Below are 5,802 nucleotides of genomic sequence, written 5' to 3'. Positions count from 1 at the left end.
GATATGAATATGTATATGTTGTCCCTGTGAGGCATTGTTGGTATTTCCTGAGTGCGGGTTTGGGATAGTAAGGAATATAAAGGAAGCTTGAGGCCAATAATAAATAGATAGAAGCTGCGGTATTTAAGACCGTGCGAAGAATCATTTGTAGAACCCTAAGGGATGGGTGGCTACCACAAGGGGTGAATACGATAAGAGAGTAGGACTGAGCAAACTAAGGACGTGTAAAGGGTAGTAGGGCCATGTTTGGGTAAAGATTAAGATATAGCAACAACGTCATTGGCCGCTGATATAGTGACATACAAGTAGCAAGGAGAAAGAATAGAAAATCCCTTATGGTAGGAAATGAGGAGATAAAGGAGTACATAAAGGAAGAAAAGAAAGGAGTAGGACAAAATAGCGTTGGCGCGAGCAAGTTCTAGTGTGAAGTCGATATGTAAAGCAAGATGGGCTGGGAAACAAAAAGATTATGTCTATCTTATACAGGTTGTATCAGAATAGTTATGCAACCTATGAATATATATATGTTGAGTATAGGGTCAAGTGAGAGGTACACGAGAAAAAGATCTAGGATGTTTTGGATACATTACAGAGAGATGTCAAGATGGGTTAGACCAAACTACCGATATGGGGTGAGTACTAAGGGAAACATCGGACCTAGCCGTGGTTGAATCAACGATATATCCCGACGTCGAGTGTAAGATAAGGGCGGAGAGGTAAAGGTGAAGCATGAAGACTATAAAGAAGACGCTAAGGTAAATCTTGGGCTAAGTTGAGTGCCTTCGCACATTATTGCAAGGATTGCAATAGAACATGACACGAGGACTTCTCGGAGGGTCACCCATCCTAGTACTACTCTCGTCCAAGCACGTTTAACTTCGAAATTCCAGTGGGGTCTAGTGCGTTAGTGCTGCTATGATTGCACGAGATGGAAGAATACGAACTAGCAGGGAAGCAACGATACGATATTATGTACCTAGAGTGTTATAAGTTACGTTAAGGGAATTATAAAAAAGGCTTAAGCAAAGCAAGCAGGATTAGCTGATTACTAACAGATAATGCACTTGTATGCCCTAGTTCTTCAACATAATACAAGTTAATGATAGGCAAACCACGGAACTGCTATACAAGTCATTGTGTGAGGGGACTTCAGCATAACTTGGTAGCCGACTCTGATGGGCAAAAAGCAAAACCCAAAAAGGCGAGGGTACCAGTTAATGTCATCTAAATAAGGAAAAAAGTAATATACGAGGTCAAAGATTCCACAACACGACCTTGGCTACAAGACTCAATTTGCACTCCCTGGACAAATAATTCTATATGGAATAGTATCTGCAGATTAACAAGATCAGCCCATGTTCCTCTAATCGAAGACTACCTGCTCAGTCGAGATGGTATGAAATTATAGGTCAAGAGGGTGGTAGGAACTTACAGAGTTCCCATAGCTTTTTTCCTAAATGAAGGATCCCAAGTTACAGTTAACTACCAAAGATCAGTTTATGAAGAGATTGGGAAGACAGATAGGTCTTCGTACACTATTTTACCCTCAGACTGATAGAAAAACTAAGCTTAATAGCTAAACGTTAGATGATATGTTGTGGGCCTATACGGTTGACTCCAAAGGTAGCTCAGACAATTGCCTACCACCTATCAAAAGTACTTACGATATTAACTATCATTATAGTATCCAGATGGCCTCGTATGAGACTTGGTATGGTGGACAGTGTAGGTCGCCAATTGATTGGTTTGATGGTAGTAAAACATGACTAATATGCCCAAATATGGTTCAATAAGCGGTATAGAAGGTGAAGCTTATTCGGGAGATATTATTAGCAGCTTCGAGTCAACAGAAGTCATACGCGGATAATCGGCGTCGATCTCTAGAGTATCTAGTTATAATTAAGCACTCTCAAAAGTGTCATCCACAGAGAAAGTGATGAGAGCCAGCAAGAAAGAGGACCTTAGTCTGAGATGCATTGGCTTTTATCAGACCCTCCGCCGAATAGGCAAGGTTGCCTGCGAGTTAGACTTACCGGTGGATCTGGAAGTAGTACATCAAGTCTTCCAAGTATCGATGCTTCACAAGTGTGTTGGTGATCCATCCCGAGTATATTCCACAGAGGATATCCAGGTCACAGAGGAGTTATCCTATGAGAAACAACCGGTTTCCATCCTGGATCAGTGGAGTAGGGGGTGGTGAATTAAGGACGTAGCTTCCATCAAGGTATTATGGCAAAATAAGCATCGCGAAGAAATAACCTGGGAAGTTGAAAGGAAAAATAAAGCACAAATATCCATACCTATTCTCTACTTCTAAAGGTAATCCTAAACTTTGGAACTCTGATATTGATTGCTCGGTGAAAGTATGTGTTATTGCGATGGAATAAAAAACTCTCTATATAGTCGGTATAATATCTTGAGGAGGGTTTTGGTTCACATTAGAGGATGAATGTTAAAAAGGGGGGAAGGATGTTACACCCCATACTTTTGTACCTTGGAAGGTTCTTAAGTATCTTGAAAGGTTCTTAAGTTTTTGGAAGGATTCTTAAGTTTCTTAAAGCTTCTTAAAGATTCTCAAGCTTCTTAGAAGTTACCATGGGAGCCATATAGTCCATAACGCTATCAAACAACTCTAAGGAAGGGAGAATGTTACACCTCATGATAGGGAAGATTGGAAATAGCGTTGTAAGAATATAGAAGAAATTGGAGACCAAATAATGAGTCGTAGGACTCGACTTACTTACGTAAGATACCAACTTGTAAATCTTACATACTTAAGATACTTGAGTACATACCAATCTTACGTAGAAAGTATTACATAGGTTTGTAAACTAAGACGAGATTATGAACCCACGAGGAGGAAAAGAGAGTAACACGTGGAAGCATGAGAGAGTGCCACATAGAAGCAAGGGAGAGTGCCACATGGAAGTAGATGGAGCAAGGGGTGGACACCCCCACCTTCCATATTTCATCCTATGGTAGGAGGAAGGGATGTGTTGGCCCGATAAGGGCTTGACATGTGTCACCACTTAGGGCTTGACATGTGTCACCACTTAGGGCTTGACACGTGTCACCCCCTAAATTAGCCTATATATATATATATGTTATGAATCATTCTTATCTACAAGAAAGTCATTTATCTTCCTAGTTCAAGAGACTTCTAGAGAAAGAAAGAAGAGAAGAAAAATCTAGAACAAGAGAGAGGGTAGGTTCGGCCAAGGAGAAAGAAAGGTAAGCCTCCAATTTTATTCCATGAATTAATTATATAGGGTATACCATGATGTTATTAAGATGTTATTAATGTAAATTTATGGTTTGGATAAGCACCAAAATGTTAACAATCAGCCACAAAGTTTTAGGCGCGCTAAAGGATCTTCCGAGGTGAGTTTTGGCGTGTTTGGTGAGTTTCGGGCAAGGTAAGGTTTTCCCTTTCAAATTTGAGTTTATTATGATTTTATAAGTTATATTACATGTATTAAATAAGGTTTTAAGTGGAAAAATTGCATAAGTATGCTTGGCGTTAGAAACAAACTAAATTGAAGTTGTCATAGCTAAATCGAAGTCGCGTAGGGTATTGTGATTGTGGGTCGCGGTTGTAGCTGGTGTGGTTGTGTGTTTCAGGGATGTAAATTTTTCTAAAAAGGGTGTGGGTTATTTTGGTTTCAGCCACACTCTCCCCCGTTTAGTATGGTTAAAAGATTTTACGAAATAAAGGTTAAAAACTCTATTTTGGTATCGTAGTTTTGAGCTAGTTGTTTGGAGTTGTATTGGGTAATGTTGAAGTGATTTATATATATATATATGCTGCTGGTTTTTGTTGTTGGTATGGTTGTTTACATTTTGTCTGAGTGAAATCTTAGGGATGTTGAAGTTATAGGGGAGATGTTGCCCGATTTTCGGTAACTTTGGAACTAGTAACAAACTAGTCGAGGGTATTGGATAAGGAAATGATTCCTATGGGTACTTGGTTGTAGAGTTGGAAATTGGAAACAGAAAGGTCATTAACCTCAGTATTACTCTCATGCTATTAGGTCAAGGAGGTAATGAGGCGAGCTGGATTACAGTTAATCCACAAAAGGTATATGAAGCTTACCCTTTCTTTTCTTTTGGCATGTCTTAGCCTTAAGTTATATATATACAAAATTTGGGAGTCATTCTATTCGTAAAGCGTTGAGTAGGAGTCAAGACCCTTGTTCACTTCTGGATGTTAGAACTCCGGCAATAAGTGGAGTCCTCACCTTTCAAGTCTTCTGTAGGATGATAAGTAGTACATATAAGTCTTGCCTATTTCTCTCTTTGAAAGGGGCTTAAGGTAAGGGAAATGATGTCTGATATGAGTTTAGAGATAATTCCATTTAGAGGTTCCGGATGTAATTCGTGACTCATAGTCACCTCTGAATACTAAGGGTCCTAAAGTAGTTAGATTACTACTCCCGAGCCACCTATATGTTGAATAGTAAGTGGAAATATAAGCTCCTATTCTGAAAGGCTATGAGAGGATAAATGTCTCTTATTGCATAAGTTGTATCTCTGATTGCATAAGCTATGTGTCTGATTGCATAAATTGTGTCTTTGATTGCATAAATTGTGTGGCATTATCTTGGTACACGCCTATGGTTCCTGAGGCCCTAATTGATGAAATCCCTAATAACATCTAAAGGGTACCTCGGAGAATTACTTTCCTGATCTTCAAGTGACGGTTCACTTGACTTTTTCATTGAGTCTCAGGAGATGACCTAGTTGCATATGGTGTCTCACTACTCTACTTGTGCATACAGTAACTCTTCTTTCACCAAGTTCCATGATGGGCCGGGAACGTTACTGTGCACAGCTTTATTACTCCTTCATCGAGTCTTGGGCCGGTTATGTATATGTATGTATAAAGTATACGATGATGAAATTCCATATATGATGAAGTTGAAGCATACGATGATGCCATATACGATAAAGATTCACCGAGTCTCGGGCTGGATATAAATATATATGATGATATGATGAAAATATAGATCGAGACATACGTTCCTCGGCATTGTTTTAAATTATGGATTGGTCGAACATTCCTCGGTATATTTTACTATGTGATAATGGCACCGAGTCCTATAAAGGGGCCAGGTGCGGTACGTTATATACTATTCTTTCACCGAGTCCCTCACTAAAGGGCTGGATACTTACGTAGGCATGTATATGAAAATATAGGGATACACTTGTGACCCCGAGCCCCATAGTGGACCAGATGTACTATGATGACATATATGATAAGATTATGATGTATATAATGATATGATGCCGTATAAGATGACCTGATGAAATAATATAGATGATGAGAGGGGATGATGATATGGTGAGATGGTAATATGATGAAATAGTTATGATACCGAGTTCCTTAGAGAGCCGGGCATAGTATATGATGATGTATATGACTACGTGTCCTAAGATACAAGTACATTAATTTGTTAATTATTACACTTGTCCCCTACATCCTTGTTTCAGTTATGGTCTCAGCTATGACGTGTTATGTTTTACATACTCAGTATATATATCGTGCTGACCTTCCCTTATTCGGGGGAGGGATGCGTTTCATGCCCACAGGTACAAGTGCTTACTTTGGAGATCCGCCAGCTTAGGACTCTCACTCAGCTATGTTGGAAGTGCTCTACTATTCCGGAGCCTAGCTTTTAGTGATGATCATATAATGTATATAGTTGTTTATTCAGGGGTACGGCGGGATCCCTGTCTCTCCATATGTCACTATTAATATTCTTAGAGGTCTGTAGACATATGTAGGTGGGTTATTTACGAGTT

General features: G+C 39.5%; 1 pseudogene; it reads right to left on the bottom strand.

The window, feature by feature from the left end:
• Positions 1 to 810: 810 nt before the first annotated feature.
• On the bottom strand, positions 811 to 927 carry LOC129883861 (5S ribosomal RNA; annotated as a pseudogene).
• Between the last annotated feature and the right edge of the window lie 4,875 nt (positions 928 to 5,802).

This window comes from Solanum dulcamara, chromosome 3 (genome assembly GCF_947179165.1).
Source record: "Solanum dulcamara chromosome 3, daSolDulc1.2, whole genome shotgun sequence".
NCBI classification, from domain to species: Eukaryota; Viridiplantae; Streptophyta; class Magnoliopsida; order Solanales; family Solanaceae; genus Solanum; species Solanum dulcamara.
This window is presented reverse-complemented; position numbering and strand designations above follow the sequence as displayed.